Source organism: Talpa occidentalis, unplaced genomic scaffold (genome assembly GCF_014898055.3).
Source record: "Talpa occidentalis isolate TD23 unplaced genomic scaffold, MPIMG_talOcc4v2.1 talOcc4.11, whole genome shotgun sequence".
NCBI lineage: Eukaryota > Metazoa > Chordata > Mammalia > Eulipotyphla > Talpidae > Talpa > Talpa occidentalis.
In genome coordinates, this window is record NW_023601104.1 from 96240757 (window position 1) to 96260302 (window position 19546).

The following is a 19546-nucleotide window of genomic DNA, read 5'->3' on the forward strand; positions in this document are numbered from 1 at the left end:
ACACCTATGTTTATAGCAGCACTATTTACAATAGCTAAGCTATGGAAACAACACAAATGCCCAAAAATAGATGACTGGATCAAGAAGATGTGGGGCATATACACAATGGAATATTACTCAGCATTCAAAAAAGATAAACACATGCAGTTTGCAGCAACATGAATGGAGCTGGAAGGGATCATGCTCAGCGAAATAAGTCAGAAAGAAAAAGAAAAATACCAGATGGTCTCACCATAGCAGGAATTTAGAAAACCTAAATAAAGGACTAGGAAAAAGACTAATTAATACAAAGTAAAAATCAAAGTCAACAAGCAACTATAAACCAGAGACACACTATGGGGCAGGGGGGGGGCGGGGGGCGAGGAAGGATTAGGGTCAAAATAAGGGGGGGTGCAATTGTATGGGGAATATAACCAAAATGAAAATGCATACATTGTGCAAAAATGAAAAATGATGTAAGAATTACATAAATAAAATATTAAAAAAAAGAATCAGCATGTGTATGGACTCGACTTTATTTTCTGTCCTCTCTGAAATTCTGACTCTTTTAACTCAAGCATTTGCTAATGTGTATTTATTGTAATTATTTTGATTGTATATTGTAATTATGTTTGGATTTATTTTGTGTCAACTGATTTTGTAGTGTCTAGTCACTTGTCTTTTCTCCATATATTAACCAATTCTGGTCTCCTTTTGAATTATTTGTCATTCGAACTTTTCTCTCCCCTAATCTAAGTGATGTGCATCATATTTTCTATTATTCAATAGATACCCAAGAAACGTAAAGGTCCATGCTAATTTAACACAGACCTGGACTACTGGCACCTAAACAATATCAGAAGTTTGGAACATTCCAGTTCAAATTACTTCCCTCCTGACTCTTGTGTCGTGTCATTGATGCATCTTGCAGCTTTTGGAAATTGACATATCCTTAAAATAAATAAAGACTTACTAAATCTGGCCACTATAGGAGGCACCATTCTGCTCCTTTTGACCATTATCTCTTTGATCAATTCCAAGATCTGCCTCTGGGTTTACTTTAACTGGAAGAACAACCTCTGGAATTTTCTTTAGAGAAGTTCCGTAAGTGGTTAAACTCTTCATTTTTGTTCTCTAAAAATGACTTAATTTCACCCTTATTCTTACAGTATATTTTTTGACATACCCAGTTCTTGGCTGACAGTTATTTTCTCTCAGTACATGGAAGCTATTACTTGTTGTCTCCCGGTTCCATTGTTACTAGTAATAAGACAACTTTCCTTTAAACCTTAAAGGAAAACTTTTTTTTTTCCCTGCAGTTCTTAAGATTTCCTTTTTTATTTGTTGTTCTGTCTTTGACTATAATGTAATGGATTTATTCTATTCAGTTTTGGGGATTTGTTTAGCTTGCTGAAAATAAGATTGGTGTGTTTGTCAGGTATGGAAATTGTTTACCTATTAACTCTTAAAAATCACATCTGACACATTGCCTCGCAATCATTTGTTGAGAGCTCTGATAAAATGTATGTTGGAACTTCTCAGGTGACTCCCCATCATCCGTGAGCCATCAGCCTTTCGTCTCCTCGTCCCCCCAAGGTCCACCTGTGATGTCCTCAGAGCTGTCGTCTGCTCATTGGCTGTGTCTCATCAGTAGCCTGAAATTTTCCATTTGCATTTTTTCAAATATTTCTGCTTGTTTTTTTTTTTTCTGAAAAAAATTGATCACTTTAATCATGTATTGTTTTTAGCTCACTTTTTTCAATGCCCTCTATTACTCTACAGCACATGACGAAAAACTTAATCGTAGCAACTTTGAAGAGGCATGTACGCGTAGGCTAAACGTGCACACAGAATGTGTAAATGTGTACAATCTGTGTGTATCAGAGCTCTCTCAGGCTCACGTCACTCTGTTGTAGGGTAGATCTAGCTCACACAGGTAGGAAAGGAGTGTGGCACTGACCTCTTCTTCTTTGTCATTCTCTTCATCTACTCTACCCAAAGGCCTGCTGCTGCAAGGAACCCCCCCAGATGAGGGGGTGGGGCTGTGGACATAGACACCATCAGCTTCGTAGTCAAGGGCCCCCGGTGATACAATATGAGAGCCACAAAGAGGCTGAGGGTATGTCCCAGCGCAAGTTTCTACTCTCCACCTATTTTATCAGTGTATGGAGGGGGTCAAGGAGGACAAGATGGGGAGGTTGTCTAGAAAGACATTTCAGTAGTCCCACTGAATTGATGGACATAAGCCTGAACCAAGAAACAAGACATCAGTATCATTATCATGGATAGGAAAGGAGTATGTGTTTGAGAATTAATTTAGAGATAAAATTAGCGGCAGTAAGTGAGTGGTTGCTTCCAGGGAAAGACAGTTGAGGACAACCAGCACGTTCTAGCTTGAGTAACTGATTGGAAGGATGGTGAGTGGAGGGTGGTAGCTATCAGTGGGTGAGATAAGAAATTGAGGAGAAGGCTGAGTCTTAGGTATCTGCAGGACATTCAAAACCAGAACCCCAGTAGGCCCCTGAGCCAGAATCTCAGGGGAGCGCTCCAGGAGGGAGGCAGGGATCTGGGGCTGATCAGCATGCGAGCGGTGCCGAGTGCCCTGGGCATTGTGTGAGGGAAGCCAGGCTGACAGTGCATCTTCCGGGACCACACACGTGTGAAAAGTTGACAGAGGAAACAAATCACAAACAAAGCTGATAGTCAGAGAGGTAGAAAGCACACTGGTGGGGCTGTCACAGACAAGAAGGAAGAAGGCATTTTTGTGATTTTGATGAGAGAAATATCACATCAACTTGACTCCTCTTCCCACAAGACCATAATGATTTCCAAAGAGTTATACCTCCAATGATGAGATTTCAAAAGACCTCCTATTAATTACCTGTTTTTCTTAATCAAGGGAAAGTGGCAACTCAGGCTCCCTCTAATAGATATTCAGCAGTCAAGTCTCCACACGTGAGGAAATCAGAGAAGCCAGCACATCCTGAGTGCAATGGATGAGTCCCACCCTGGGGAAATCACCTCGGTGGCCCTAGCACTTCCCCTGCCAGGTAAGTATTCATTATGTACTACTGTGCAACAAATTATCACAAATTTAATTACCTAAACTACACACATTTATTATCTCAGTTTATGTGGGTCAGAAATCTGGGCACAACTTAACTATTTCAGGGTCTCAGAGGACTGCAATCAAGGTATCAATCAAGGTGTGGTCTCACTCGAGGCTTGACTGGGGAAGGACCTGCCTCCAAGCTCATGAGGCTGTTGAGTTATTGTAGGTTGTCTGACTGTGACCTCAGTTTCTTACTGGCTGTCTGCTGGGGGCTGCCCTCAGTTCCTAGCCATGCGGTCTCCTTTGGAAGGGAGCCTACAACACAGCAGTGAGCTTTTTCAATGTCAGCAAGGGAGGGAGTGTCTCTCAACAAGACGGATGTTATAAGCTTGTAGTGTAATCACAGAAGTGACATCCCATTACCTCTGCCGCTTTCCTTTGCTTCGAAGCAAGTCATATGTCCAGGGCAAGGAATCACTCAGAAAGTGGGAATCATGAGGTTACCTTAGCATCTGTTTGCCACAGACCTCCTTATATTTCCCCACCATCGATGTATTCCCCTGTCAGCTGTTGGTCTTTCAAGACTAATTGCTGCCATTGTTTACTTGCGCCCACAGGAATTGGGTCACTAGCCCCCTTTGCCTCTAATGCAAAACTTGCTTTTTATCTGGATTTTAAAATGATTCTAATTATCTACACCTGGCCTCTGGAGGCCCATGCTGCTGCTTCTCACTGGGCTATCTCTGGACACGTTGCTTCACTTTTCAGAACTTCAGTTTCTTCCTCTAAAATAAGAAATAATGGTCCCTGTGTCCCTAAAATGTTGGCAGATTGCAGAATTAATCACAGTGATTCATTAACTTGCTTAGCACAGTGTCCAACCCATGGAAGCTACTTCATGGTAGCCATTTCATTTTTCTGCTAGTACGAACATAAAAATAAATGGAAGGCAAAAAGGGTTTCATGTTTATCCCTGTGCTGTACTATTTCAGAAAAGAAGAAAAAGCCATGAGCATGGAAGATTAATGGTGATTATCCACAGCCATGTGACTTAGGGAAAAAAGTGCAATGCAATCTAAGAATTTAAATGTTAACAAATGCTTCAGGCTGAACCAAGAAGTCCTTCAACTGGATTTTCCCCTTCAACTCTGCGTATTATTAAATACTCTTTAAGTTGAGTTCCTCCAGGCTGACATCCAAATGGGAAGTTTGGGCCATTTCTAAATTAAAACTCTGTTTTTCATAATGAAGTTCAAGGTAGAAATGCTGAAGAATAGAGAAACTTGGGTTGTCTCTATCTCTGAAACCCAAACAAAGCTCCCTGAGTGATGGAAACACACAGAGAGTGATTTCATTCTCATATGGGGAATGTGTGGACCCAATTTCATTTGTATTTGTACAAGTGTATAGACAAAAGAGAGGGCCTGGAAAGTATACCTCCAGATGAGATGAAAACAATCTTTGAATATGCATGTAATATTGACAGGATAATTGGAGACATTTTAAAATCCAAATAAAAATTGAGTTTTCCATTAGAGGCCAAGTTGATCCCAGAAGTGGTTCAGCAAACTGGTGTTCACACACTCACAATCTTCAGAGTGTAGGTAGAACGGTCTTGATGTTTTCAATTGACAGTTTATAATTAGTCAGTAAGACATTAAAGTGAGAATTCTCAATGAGTGGCTGGTTGGATGCCGAAAGAGAAGGGAAAGAAAAAAATTTATGTCTTCAAATCCATATGCACAAAGATTGCTGTCGTTTTTGTTTTTGTTTTTTTTTTTTACTTTTATTTAATCTGAATAAAATTCTGCAAGGGGGTGTAAGGGAGAGTGAAGAATTTAATGCCGCTTCACCACTCCCTCCTTCATGCAACCCCTCATCACCCATGTACTCACCACCCACTCACTCCCTCATTCCTCCAGATACCCATTGATGTATCGTTAATTAACGCATTCATTCATATTTTTATTCATTCATCATTCACTCGCTCCAACAACGTTTTTGGAACATGTCACCTGATTGAGGAGCTGTATTAGGCCTATTACAAGGTGCTCACCATTCAGGGGTTGAGGAGGATGGAGTGAGAGGAGTGTGTGTGTGTGTGTGTGTGTGTGAGGACTCCAACACATAAGTGCACTGCTGAGTTACTGTATAGAGACTGTGACTGTGAGTCAAAGAGCCTGAGGAACCTCCACCCTTTTCTGCTTTGAATGCGGTACTTCTAGAAATTTCTAGAGGAAAATAAATGTTGGCAAATGAAGAGATCTAGAGGAAAGGTCTCCCTTCCTGACATTTGATTGACTATAGAAGGGAGAGCTTCTGCAGAACCGAGTCTTGGAGGGTCAGATGCTAACACTCTAAGAGCAGACAGAGCAGAGGGGAGACCTCCAACCAAAGATACAGCCCATGCTCTCCTAGCTCTTGACCTGGGACATAGGTGCTCACAAGAAAGTAGTTGTGATTGATCATTGTGCTTTCACCCCTGGAGTTGATCTTTGCTTATTCAGATTCGCCTTCAGAACTCTCAAGGTCTGATCTGCCTCCCTAAGTAGAGTCCATCTGGATGTTTAGAATGCAGACCCTGAATTGATTTGGGCCTTGAACTCTGCTACCCATTGCTAGACACATCCATGGGTCTCATCAAAAAGAAAGGGACTTGGGGCCTCCCCAGTGGCGCAGCGGGCTGAGCACTACACTGTGAAGCTGTCCACAGCCTCTGCAGCACGGGTTCAATTCCTGGCCGGCCAGGGAGAAACCCACATGGTGTGGCAGACCTCTCCTGCCTCGCCCGCTGCTCCCCTCAGCAGTGCTTTCAATCCATCTGCCTGTTCTGCAACCTGCTCTCTCTGGTGAATTCTCTCACCCTCCCGCGCCTCTGAACTGTACCCCAACTCTTGAATAAATAAATAATAAATTTTAAAAAAAGGAAAAAAAAGAAAGGGACTTGGGCAATGACTAAAGGAGTTTGACTATTTCTCTGCTTACCACTGTGTGATTTCAGACACATTACCCAACCTCTCTGAGCCTCCATTACATCATCCACCCTATGAACAAATGTTTTGCTAATAAGTTACATAGTTTCAGTGCTTTTTCTCTGTGTGCTAGAGTTCTTATGCAGCATCTTACATAGCTTTTTACATATAGTTCTCAAAACGCTTCTGGGAGGTAGGTAGCTTGGCAAATCAACTCATTGTTCAGAAATATGCATTGTACCCCCACTCCACGTGCAGGGGCCGAGTCTGCTTCTGCACTGAATGACTCTGCTTGCTCATTTGATTCCATCTGACCTATGGCCATTGACCATCATCATGTGACCAAAATCTTCAGAAATGCTAGTCAGATGCAGCCTGCCCTCTGTACCTCTGCCTTTGCCAGAAGAACCTGCCACTTGCAAGGCCACTTGCCCAAGGAAGATGAAAACATGAGGTGCATCCCAGCTACCCACAGACCTGCAGTGACAATGAACACAGAACTGTGGCAGCACCTAAAATCAGAACCATCCAGCTGAGCCCCACCTGGGTGGGTCATTGCTTAGCCCAATCACAGATCCATAAGCAAGAATGGTTGGTGCACAATTGAACGTTGTGGTGGTTGGTTATGCCCCAAACCTGATACAATGGCATTCTTATAATCTCTACATCATAGACGAGCATGCTGGAGAACAATAAGATTAAGTAAAATGACCAAGGTAGTAAGTTGCTGAGCTGGGCCTTGATCTTTTAATCTCTCTGCAATATTGCCTCTCGCTGAGCATTGCCTCCTTTATAATATGATCTAATCTGAGGGTGTTAGGAGAATGAGAAATATGAGTGCAAAACACCTTGCCCTGCGCCTATTAATTTATTGAGCGTGCTGCTACATGCCAGACCCTGCTCGAAGAGCTTTGCATGAAATTAGAATAATAACAATATCGGCCACTCTGGTTACTCAAGGAATTGCACGGCAGGTCCCCATAGATCTGCGGTGCTGGCCTCTGTGAACTGAGGGGTCCTGAGGCCCAAGAATCCAGCCTGTGCCTCTCAGCACGGTCAGGCCGCCGCACCGCCCAGCCCAGAGCAGATGCCCGGGGTCTTTGGTGGAAGACTGTTTTAGGAATTATCTGGAAATGTGGTGCCTCCTTACAGATAAGCAGTTTCCCCAAAACCTGTGACAATAGCGAGCCTGAACAGCTTTTATCTCAACTAAATTTGTTAGCCCTCATTTCTTGCATTTATTTCTTTAAATATATATGTATGCATACATTTATACATACATATATATATATATATATCCTTGTTTTTTTCTTGTTTCTTTCATAGTCACAGACACAACCACACATATATACTCTTTTGTCAAAACAGTAGCTCAACAATAACATACTGCACCTTGGCAAACCCGCTGCCCTGCTAAAATTACACTAAACGAAGTTTGTTGTTGGTTACATTTTTAAAAAGACATCATATCCCATCTCATCAACTTCAAGTTAGAAATCACTCAGAATCTTGGGCAGCAGCACATAAGCACACATTGTGCACGCATGCACACACATACGCATGCACACACACACACAAAGCCGCCTTTTGCACCTCGTGCAGTTCTGTCATATCAGTTGCCAACACAGAAGGGGCTCATGTCTGAGTTTCTTTGCTGCTCCTAATTACACTGAGACAGGAACGCTTGTGTCTTTTGCCTGGGAGAGCCGTGTTTTTCCCCAAGGTCCAGAGAGAGTCTCTCTGCCTTTGTCCTTCGGTTTGGCTGAACGTGGGCAGTTAGATGTGCCCCTACTTGCCTGTGATGTGCCAAGCGGGCGCCTGGGAGATATGTGTCCTTGGCAATGATGTGGCTTTGTCTGTGGCACAAAGGCAGAGCTGAGGTGGTGAGGAAAATCCCACAGCCCAGCCCCACAGCCCAGGGTTGACAAAGGCCCTGGGTGCAACAGTCCCGCTGTCTCAGGTGCTGAATTCAGTACCGATGTGACTCGTTTGACCTTATTTTTTTTCCCTTTTGATCGAACATTTAAAAACAGAATTTCACATCTATCTTTACCGCTTCTTTTGAAAAACTGGAAGATGTGGCTACAATGGGCCTGATTTCAGCTCATGGCATCAGTGGCTGTAGGGGTGGGTCCTGTAGCGGGATGCTCCCTCCCCAGTCAGCACACCTCTGCCTTTGCTCCTCAGTGGGGTTCCCGTAGGCTTCTGCCTGTCTTTACAGTGCCCTGTTTATTATTTCAACTTATAGCAAAAAGGAATTTTTCTTGCTCCTATCCTGTCAGAAGTGAAAGATAAGCTAGAAAAGTAACAGAAAATTTTGGTTTGACTCTGGAGACCTTCAACACAACCTGTGTGTAGGGAAACCCTCGCTGCTCATATTCCTCAGGATCTTTACTGTCTAAAACCCTTGCAGCTCCTAACAGGAGGCAGGTGGTGGAGTGAATAGGGCATAGGAATTGGCATTAAGCAAACCTAGGTTCAACTCTTCTCTTTGAAAACCTTGTCCTGGAGACATGCGTGAACTGTGAGCCTCACTGTTCTGATTTATCATGGACAGATGTTTGAACCAACCCACCAGATTATTGTAAGGATCCAGGAAAAAAACTGCACATAAATTCCCAAGGAAAAATTAGGTTAATAGAAATATATTGCTTTCCTTCCCCTACCAAGAATAAGCAAATATAAAGGAGAACTAAAGTGACAAGAAAGAGATCTTAAGAAACTCAAGAAAATTAAGTCAATCTTATTGCTCTTTTAACTTTTTGCATTTGTCACTTGTGCAATGTTAAACCAACACAGGCATACTCACACACAGTGGGGCAGAGAGAGACCATTGTCACCAAGTCAACTTCCTCTTCTTCCTCCACACAAATCTCTTCCACATTTCCAAGTCTCCTTGCAGCCAGGTGTGATCAGAAGGTTAGTCACTGCCAGTGGAAATAGTCTCAGTGGCTGGTGTAATTCTGCTGAGTTGTTTGAAGAAGCCCTTGGGTCTACCTCCAGCAGCAGGACCCTCTCACAGCAAACACCTATAAAAGGTGAGGTCCCAAGAGAGAGCTTGGTTACTGAGCCACAACTTGGAGGAAAGCTGCCTTCCAGACACATCTTCCTTGGAGGTAATTATAGCTGAGCTATGATTTTGGGGGGAATCGTTTCAGCAGTTTAACCTGCCCTAACTAGTATCGGTGAGATTAACACAAGACATACCATATGAGGTATGGATCTTCATACAGAACCCCACCGCTGCCCACTGAAAAACATTTGTAGATTAGGGAGGTCTTCGGGCCACACATGGAATCAACAATGAAAGGGATTTCAGCCATCAGTTATAAACATCTTTCAATGAATGGTGCCCAGGAGTCAGTCAGTCAATTCATACAGGTTGAGTGTTTATTTTAGAAGCTTGGGAGTCAGGTTGGAGTGACGAATGTGATGGAAAGAATCTTTGCACTTGAATAACTTACATTGCAATGATAAGCATGTAATAGTCTCCCTGACCTTGGTCCCAACAGTTATGATTGACATCGTAGACCCTAAAGTGAGCAACTTATATTGCAATACCCGTGGGAAAGAGTGTTCAGAGGTGATGTTACATGTACCTGTGCGTCGTCTCTCAGCCTCTCTCTGGTTTTGCCAGATTCTTCTCTGTTACAGGGGACTAAAAACTCCATTTCTCAACCTCGTTTGTCACCGAGCTCCAGCTATGCTCTGTCTTTGGGAGGGACTTGCCCAAAGTCAAAGGGCAGGTTGGAGCCTGTGAGTGACAGCAGACAGCAGCGCTGTCAGGGGCTCAGTCCATTGGACCAGTGAGAACATCGGGTCCTGAGATGCTGTGGTTGCAGTGGGAATTCAGGGGCCTGCTTCTGGATCTGGGCAGCAGGAACTGACTGTCCCAACCCCTCTGTCAGGAGGAACTGGCACCAGCCACTGCATTCTTGGCAGCATCGATGTGAGATACGAAATCCATGCATACTGAGTGTGATGGACTTCACTGCAGCTAGAGTCCCCAACTTGACCAGGGGAGGTTCAGGCACCCTCAATAACAGACCCTTGGCCTCTGTTTGAAGGGGAATGCTGTGGTCTGCCGATGCAAACTGGAATATTAAGAGTGGAAGATGCAACAGAGTCTCATTAATGGTCCACTATGTCTAGCCATGTTAATCCTGTGCTTGAAAACTTGTGTGACCCCCCAGCCTATACAGAGTTTAGTCTAAGCCATCCTACAGCCAATAAGAGTTTGTCTTCCTCTCGGGATGCAACTGCTCCCTATGTCACTGCATTAGCAATTCAGCAACACTTGTAATTTGCCAAACATGTTCTGCTATATCACACCAAGCTGGTCCTGCTCTCTGGAACACACACCTCCATCATTCATCTCACCCCAACTCTCTCAGTTATTGCTATTGCTTTTTGACTCCTAGTTCAGGTATCTCTTTCTCAAGATAACATCTCTTGACATATTTTTCCAATGACTTCTACTGTTCACCTTTTAGTCCATAGAGTGTCTTGGGCTGATCTACATTATAACACTCACTAAACCATGCTATAAAAGCCACTTTAGGCTCTAGGACAGTGCATGACCCATGGCAGACAATTACACAATAACAGCAGTAAACATTTATTTCCTGATTTACTTACTCCCAGCTAGTTCATTCTTTTAATGATAAGGTGCATTATTTCCACCTTAGAAAAGACATCAGTTTATGTAGAGGGAAAGTTCTATGGTTATTGTATCTTCATGTTGTTTTTTCAATACCTTATATAGTATTTTTTAAATTAAGTTGATGTTAGTTTACGACACTTTATAGGTTTCAGATGAACAATTCTCCTCTCGCAACTCTGCACCTTTCAACACACCCAACACCAGTGTCTGGTCTCCACTCACTAGCAATGGAGACCCCCGGCTCTCCTGTGCTTTCTGGTACCTGCCATTCTGTTTAAGTCTAAGAGTTTGCTTTTGTTTTAGTTTTATTTGTTTATTTATCCTTTATATTCCACAAATGAGTGAAGTCATAGAGTATTTGTTTTTCCTTTTTTTTTTTTTTTAGTTATATCACTTAGCATCATCACCTCATGTTGCACACATCAATATTTCATCTTTTTATGGCTGAGTAACATTCCATTGGGTATAAATAACACCTTTGTCCTCTTTGTTTATCTGCTGTTGGGTACTTAGTTTCCATATCTTCACTATTGTGAATAGTGCTGCAATGAACATAGGGTGCACCTACCTTTTCAATTTGCATTTTCATATTCTTTGGGTAAATACCCAGATGTGAGATTGCTGAATTACATGGTAGTTCTATTTTTAATTCTTTGTGGAACCTCCATACTATTTTCCTAACTGACTACAGCAATTAATAACCCCATCAACAGTGCATCATGGCTCCTTTTTCTTCACATCCTTTCCATTAATTTTTGCTCACACATCACCACCATCATTACCACCATCACCATCAGCACCATCACCATCATCATCATCATCATCACCTCGTCATCACCACCACCACCATCATCACCACCACCACCACCATCATCACCACCATCATCATCACCACCATCATCACCACCATCATCATCACTACCACCACCATCACCATCATCACCATCATCACCACCATCAACATCACTACCACCATCATCACCACCATCATCACTACCACCATCATCACCATCACCATCATCATCATCACCATCATCACCACCATCATCATCATCCTCACCACCACCATCACCATCATCACCACCACCACCATCATCACCACCATCACCACCATCATCACCATCACCACCACCATCATCACCACCACCACCAACATCATCACCACCACCATCATCACCACCACCACCAACATCATCACCACCATCATCATCACCATCAACACCATCATCACCACCATCATCACCACCACCACCATCATCACCACCATCACCATCAATACCAACAACAGCATCATGAATATATATTGGACCATAGGGGCTCTGTCAAGCAATGAAGACACTTCATGAAGTACAACAACATGTGGACACTGTGTGTCAGAGGCGCATGCAGATGAACACAAGCATCACCTCCATCTATATCAGAGTCTATTCCTTATCCAAAGCCATTGGTTTCCCCAGATGCTCAAGGATCCCACAGAGACCCCAATGTCCTCATCTGATCACTTGCCTCCAGCTTAAGCACAGTTGCTTCCCACCTCAAACTGTCAAGTTGAGTGACTTCCAGCAGTTTCCTGGTTGGAAAGGGCATGCTAATAAGCCAGCCCAGTGCTGTCAACCAGGCTTCTGGCCATCAGGTTCAGGAGAGAAGAGATTCAGGGCCAGAGCTCAGCTACTGTGAACAAGACTCTAGGTTCATGGCAAGTGCAGAGCTAAACAAAGTACACACACCCTTTCACAGGATGCCCCGTGGGAACATGGCCCACCAGACCAGAGCCTCCCACTGTAGGCTGCCCTCAGCAGCAATGACCAACCCAAATGTCCAAAAGACCCTCCAGCACCAAGGAGGAGCTGCGGCATTACCCTCATATTATCCAATCCCCTGTTTTGGACAGCTGTAGAAATGCCATCAATTCTGCAGGAGTGGAAACTGAGGCAAGGAGGGTTATGTGACTTGTCCTGGAGCACTCAGCTACCTGAATCTGGTCACTGTCCACTGCTCTGTCCCCTAGCAAGTCTGTCTTTTCAAGGAGGGGGTGCTGTCAGAGGTCAGCTTCCTGCTCATGGGCCTCCCTTGGGTGCCCAGGCTCCTGTAGGCTAAAGAAAACGTGCTCAGCCTGCCTTTTGGAGGAGCTTGCATTTCTTTAAGGACAGGGATATACGGGCATCAACCCCACTGACTCCACTGCCTGATCCAGAAAAGCTAAAATGGGGAAAAAAATCACTGTGAAGTCATGATACAAATCTATGTATTAAAGTCCTAGACCCACAACCTCAAAATCTGACTGTATTTGGAGAAAAAGGGTCTCTAAAGAGGGTAATTGAGGTTAAATGAGAACACAAATGCGGGTGGAATCTTTCTAAGAATGGACGAGGCCCTGAGACAGTGCACACAGGGAGGAGAGCCCAATGGGACAGGTGGAGAAGGTGGCGTCCGTGAGCCAAGGAGAGAGGCCTTTCCTGGATCCCCGGGCCTCGGCCTCCCCACTTCCAGGCCTGTGAGCCAGTGCATCCCTGATGTTCAGGCCCAGCTGGCACTTCTGTGTGAAGAAGCCTGAATCCTCTCATACAGTACTGGCCGGTGATGTGGCCGGAAAGACGTCCATATTGAGCACCAAGTGTATACGCACACCGGCCCCCAGGTGGAAGCCTTGCATTCACGAAGCAAAGTTCCCCCTGCAAGGCCAGGGGGGACCTGAATTTAGCTTTCCTGTCCCTTTCCCCTTCTATACTAGACTCAAAACAAACCAGCACACGGCCAGCCAGAAGCCGGGACACGAGCGTGTCCAGCCGGGCCTCCCGGCGTCCCCGGGTGTCTGTCAAACCATGCTCCTTTCCTGAAAAGGACAAGCTGGAGCCATCTTTCGGGAGTTTTCTTCCCCTGACAGAAATCAGCAGGGTTAGAATAAACTGCATAAGTTATCAGCTCCTCGGGAAAGAACATGAAAAAGGCCCTTCTATCACTTAATGAAAAATAGCTTCTTTTTTGGACAGAACTTCATAGGCCTGCAATCAAGCTATGGCTCCCCTCTCTCTTCCCTGACGTGCCGTGCAGGCAAAGCAAGTCGGCATCTATTAATAATATTTTCTCCTGCTCCTTTCATTTTTCTGCATGTCCTACCACTGTCAGACCCCGTGATGGAGCGGAGCCTTTATCTCGTCCGAGTCTGGCCTGTCAGGGTGATAAACAATTCTAACAAGAATCAGAATAAAGATCTTCCCAGTAGACTCTGCAGAGAGATAGAGGCTTTTCTCATTTTCTCGACGGAAAAAAAAAATTTAATCTAGCGGCTCCGGCTTTTTTCAAGCGTCACATTCAAAGAGATGCAAATTTGTCAGAGCGGAGACCCCAGCTGACTCTGAGCACTGCATGAATGTCAAAGGGGGGAGGCAGTGTCTTTGACATGGCTGCCTTTTTGGGGGGGAGGTGGAAGCTCTCCGCCGAATGTTAAAAAAAATAAGGTTTAGCTTTGTAGTGGGTGTTTCAACAATTTTCATAAGTTTTCTTCTGAAATTAAAAAAAAAACTGCCATCGGGAAGGAAAAGAGAGGGGGATGGAGACAGATGCAGATTTGGGGTGAAGGAGGGAACAGCCCTAGAGAAACGACTCCACCGAGGTGTCAGGTTGGACCTGGATGCACAGGGACTTCGCCGCGTTGCCAAGGAGGATGGAGCTGCATTAGCGAAGGGGTCGCAAAGAATGAATAACTCAGCAGAGTGGATGGAGCAGAAGGAAAAAGAGAGAGAGAGAGAGAGAGGGAGAGAGAAGGAAGGGAGGGAGGGAGAATTGCGAAGAACAAATAAGGCAGGAGGCAGGAGGCAGGAGGGCAGATGGTTCTGAACAAATGAATGAGTTGCAATGAATGAATGAATGAATGAATGCATCAAGAGTGTGGATGGAGCTGAATGAGTGAATGAATTTCAGAGAATGAATGCAAGCATGCATGACAGAGCATGGAGCTCAGCCTTCTGGTAGCCTAAGTTCATGGAAAATGTCACACCTCTTTCTGAGTATTTCCCCCCCAGTTTGACTGACATGATGGCATCTCCACGTTCCCATCCACTCGTGATGCCTGGAAGAATCAGAGGCCGCGACAAATCCAGTCCAAGTGGAAAAGGTCAATGGGTGAGGCAGGAGACCAAACAGGAGAGACTGGAAGATGCAGGTGCTGCTAACTAGACAGGGACTGGGGGGCCGACACTGACATCTGGGGGTCCAGGGGTTGGGGAGGGCACTGCAAGCTTAACTCACCTCTCGGCTCCAAATCCTTTGTGGAATTCTGAAGATGTGCTGAGCTGGGATGGGTCTGTGTGATCAATGGAAAGTCCTTCAGGCCACTTTTGTGGAGGCAACTGTACAACCTCCTCATTGTTCAGCCCACCACCCAACCGTGGGTCCAGCCCAGCCCAGCCTGTGGAGAATCTGCCTGTCCTCGACTCCTGCATGGTTTTCTGAGTCTGGAGTATAGGAAGTGACATCCCACAGCCTCCGCCCCTCCTCCACTGCCCTTGCTGGTTCCACCTTTGTCCAGCTGTGGCCTCCTCCTGACCACATCCTTGGTCCCTCCACTCCAAGAGCACCACTAGCCCAACCTGTTGCACGTGGTGGTCTTGCATCTGAGGCCAAGGTAGCAGCGGCAGTCACACCATGAAGAGGTACTGATGCAAAGTCACATCCCAGACAGTGTACCATGGTCACCTTCTCAAGACTCTCCCTGCTGCCGCTGCCTCCTGGAAGGTGGCCTGAGAACCTGGGCCCAACCCCAGTCTCCTTCACCAGGCAAGGGAGTCCCAAAGTATCTGATCTTCTGCTACTAAGAGAAATTCAATGTTTCTTCTCAGCCTTGCAAACTGTCCCATCAGACTCGTTCCCCATCATCCTTCTAGAATCAGCCAATTCAGTAGTAGGTCCTGTACATCGTCCCTTTCTCTTAATGTCACCTTGTCATCCAGACATTCTGCAGGCAGTGCGTGCATGTCAATCCACAGGCGGTTGGTTAGAATCCAGGTAACACACAATAAGTATGTGTTTCTTGAGGGGAAAAGACTCCTGAGATGCTTGTGATAGTACAGTATGTTGTGAAACAGGGCCTACCTCACCCGGCAGGCCTTCTTGGTCACGCTGTTCTCCCTGTAGTCAGTCACCTTCTCAAGCTGGGACAAAGGCACTAGTTCAAGGCCAAAGCCAGCATCTCCTCCAGTCCCAGGTGACTGAAATGACAAGCATGCTCAGATGTCGTCCCCATGCACGGAGTTCCTCTCTGAGATCCCGGGCTGTGCTGCCATCTTGCTAACATCGGTTAGCAGCCAGTAAGGAGAACACAGTCTTGTGCCATCTGAAATGCTCCCAAGAAAGGACTGTCATCATGTACACAGTGCTCCTTCCAGAGGAAGGTGAGCAGAATCCAGGGCCTGTGAAATACCCAGAGCCGTGGAGGAGCTGAACTCCCCACTCAGGCCGGTGAGCCCAGGAGGCTCTCTCTGAAGAGGTGAGGTTACGACTCGGATCTCCAGTGTGCATAAGAAACACCTGGCCCTTCAATATTAAAAATGTGAATACTTAGCCACAACTCAACAGTGAGCACCTGGAAGGTGCAATTTAAGTGATTCTGGCTCTGGGCCCTGGACGGTGCTTTGAGCGACGAGGTGGGGGCAGAGCCAGTGGCTAAGAGCTCACGTCCTGGTGCGAGAGACCCTGGGCTGAACTTGTGTCCTGCCCATAACTGGCATGATCTTGAACAGACCTTTAAACTCTCCACATCTCAATTTCCATGTCAACAAAATGCGAATAACAGTGGCATACACTTCATAAACTCTTTGCAAATAATAAAAATAATACCCTGCTAGGCATATATCCTGGTGGGGGACGTAGGGTAAGAGTGAATAAATGGTCATATTATTATTATGTCTTTAAAAAGTAAAACAGAAGCAACTAAAATAGCATTTTGTCTTGAAAGTCTCTTGTGCACCACCATGAGCTTGGTTCAGAGTATCCTAACTTATTTTTTTAATACCTGCAGGCCTTGGGCCTCCCTGGTGGCACAGGGGGTTAAGCGCAGCCCTGTGAATCTAAGCTCTGCAGCATAAATTCAATCCCCGGCCCACCAGGGAGCTACCCACATGGTGCAGCAGACCTCTCCTGGCTCACCCGCTGCTCTCCTCAGCAGTGGATTTCAGTGAGTCTGCCTTTTTTAAGGAGATTTAATTATTTATGAATACACGAGCTGGGGTATAGGCCAGAGGTGTGGGGTGTGAGATAATTCGCCAGAGACAGAGTAGGGAGCAGAACAGGCAGATTGAGCAGTAGGCAAGATAGGAGGGGTCTGCTGCAGCATGTGGGTTGCTCCCTGGCCAGCGCGGGGATAGAACTCATGCTGCAGAGGCTGCGGATTGCTTCATAGTGCTGTGTTTAACCCCCTGCGCCCCGGGGAGGTTAATATATATATATATATATATATACACACATACATACATACAAATATATATATATATATATATATATATATATATATATATATATACCTTTAAAATAGGCCTTGTCCTGAATGGGACAATGGGCTGCCCTCCCAGGGCAACCTCTGGTTGAGGTGGTGCAGAGATGTTTGGTGGTGTTGAGTATTCACAGCAACAATGATGCCAACATCATTAAATCTGCTGCAGGATGTGCAAAGAACTCCAACCCCCCAATCATTCTAGCACAAAGGAGAGCAAGAGACTCTGTCACCAAAACCATCTTCCATGGGAGGGTCAGTGGCAAATGTGTGTCATCATCCTGGTCACCTTCCATGAAGCAGGTCCTATGCACCAACAGCAACCAAATGAAGGCAGGGGGCCTTGAGGACATGAATAAATATGTATCATTTGGAATTTCCTGGAGAGGGGCGACAGGCAATTTGGATGGACAAGTCAATTTGTGTGGATGAGATTTTGTAAAATATCACCTCAAGGCATGGAGAAAACCATTCATATTTTGTTACCTGCATGTGAGAAGACTTTTCTTCTTAAAATAAATGAGATGTGAGGGAGAAAAGCAAATTATTGAGTCTAAGCTATTTAAAGAACTTGTGTGACGGGGTCAAGATGCAACATGGCTGCTGACTTGATGCGGGGCTGCCAATCCGTGGGAAATCTCACAAAATGTCAGAGAACAAACTTCAAACAAGGCAAGAACACAGAATGAATCCATGAAGATACACACAAACACACACATACACGCACACACACACAGAGGCACTTTAGGGGACTCCAAGTCCAGAGTGGACAGAGACAGGAGTGGGTGGAAATTCTTGGGCAGAAATACCAGGATGCTGTCCCAGCAGAGGATTTGTGCAGGGATGAAACCTGGAGCGGGCAGTAGACATGGTCAGACATGTTTGGGGAAGTCTTGTGTCTGAATTGATTAGTGCATGAGATTCTTGGAAATGTTCAATCACTCCCCCTTCTACCAATTGAATCTCACTGCGGACCCTGACATGGCATCCACAGCCCCTACTCTAGCCCCAGGATTTCCTCCACATCTGATTCATCAGCTTATTCCCACAACTCTCCTTGACGTCCCAAATGCACGAGGCCAGTGATGATTCTCCAAAAATGCCTCCTAAGTTCATGCTTCATACATCCCCCTCCATGGGATGACACTTTGCTGCTGCATTGAAAAGTTTCTCCCATAAGTTTCATTCAAATATCACCCTCTTCTGGAATCTAGGATCAAAGGAACCAGCTTTGTGAAGGAACCAAATCTTTCCTTATGCCAACCTGGCACTTTGCACCTCTATAAATCACTGTTGAGTGTGTGTCTGGTGATATAAGTTCTTACCTGTGTCTTTATTTCCCCAGGGTATTGTGAACACTTTGAAAAGAAAGAATGTGTCTCCCTCAGCTCTTTGCACATAGTAGGAACACACAGAAATGTCTGGAATGGGGTGGATACTTGGGAAGTAGCTATGGAATAAGCAGATAAAGGTTTGATAGGATGCTGTTGGAATGCATAGACTGAAGACTTGTCAAGAGAGACCCTGGGGCCTCCTCGGTGGCACAGCGGTTGAGCGCTGGGTTACGAAGCTGCCCACGGCCTCTGTGGCGCTGGTTCGATCCCCAGCTGCTCCCCGGCCACCGGAGGAGGGTCCCACATGGCGCGCCAACCTCTCCTGCTGCCCGCTGCTCCCCTCAGCAGTGTACTTTGGTCCTTCTGCCTGCTCTGCTCCCCGCTCTGGCTCTGGTGAATTCTCTCACCCTCCCGCGCTTCTGACTGTACCCAGTGCTTGTATAAACAAAAAACAAACAAACAAATAAATAAATAAATAAATAAAACATGCCTCTATAAAAAAAAAAAAAAGAGAGAGAGAGAGAGACCCTGAATGGCAGGGTGAGATCCTTGGATGGATTGAGCAGGCAAGCATGGCGAAGCTGGGTGACAATCAGAAAATCCAAGGGCGGTCAGGGTACAAACAATAAAATACCTGGAAGAGGCACTAAGCAAAACTCTGGCCTTGCAGGGAAGTCATAACAAGAACGATGTTTCAAGATGTGGACCACGGTTAAGTATTTGTTCCCAAATAAAACTTAAAGGGGAAAATATTCTGCAAATAGAAATACAAAACATAGCAAACCTGGCAGGGAATGCAACTTGAAACACAGCTGTTTGGACGGCTGTATGTAACGCAAGTTCAGGAACAAATTCCTTGTACAATATGGTCCTTGTTAGGTACTTGATTTTAATTAAGTAGGGAGACAAAGCACTACAGCAATGTGTTCAAGGTAGGGCGCTGTGCACGCGGCGTCTGACCGTGAGCCAGGCTTGTTTATGGTATTCTTGTCAATGTGATTGTCATCTCCGTGCTCTGTTGATTTTTAAACCCAGGCTTTGTTTTGCATTATTGCAAGA

General features: G+C 45.2%; 1 non-coding gene across 1 annotated transcript; it reads right to left on the reverse strand.

The window, feature by feature from the left end:
* Positions 1-2875: 2875 nt before the first annotated feature.
* Positions 2876-3037, reverse strand: LOC119239687 (U1 spliceosomal RNA). Its single transcript, XR_005123961.2, has one exon. It is a non-coding gene; the product is annotated as a U1 spliceosomal RNA (small nuclear RNA).
* Positions 3038-19546: the final 16509 nt, after the last annotated feature.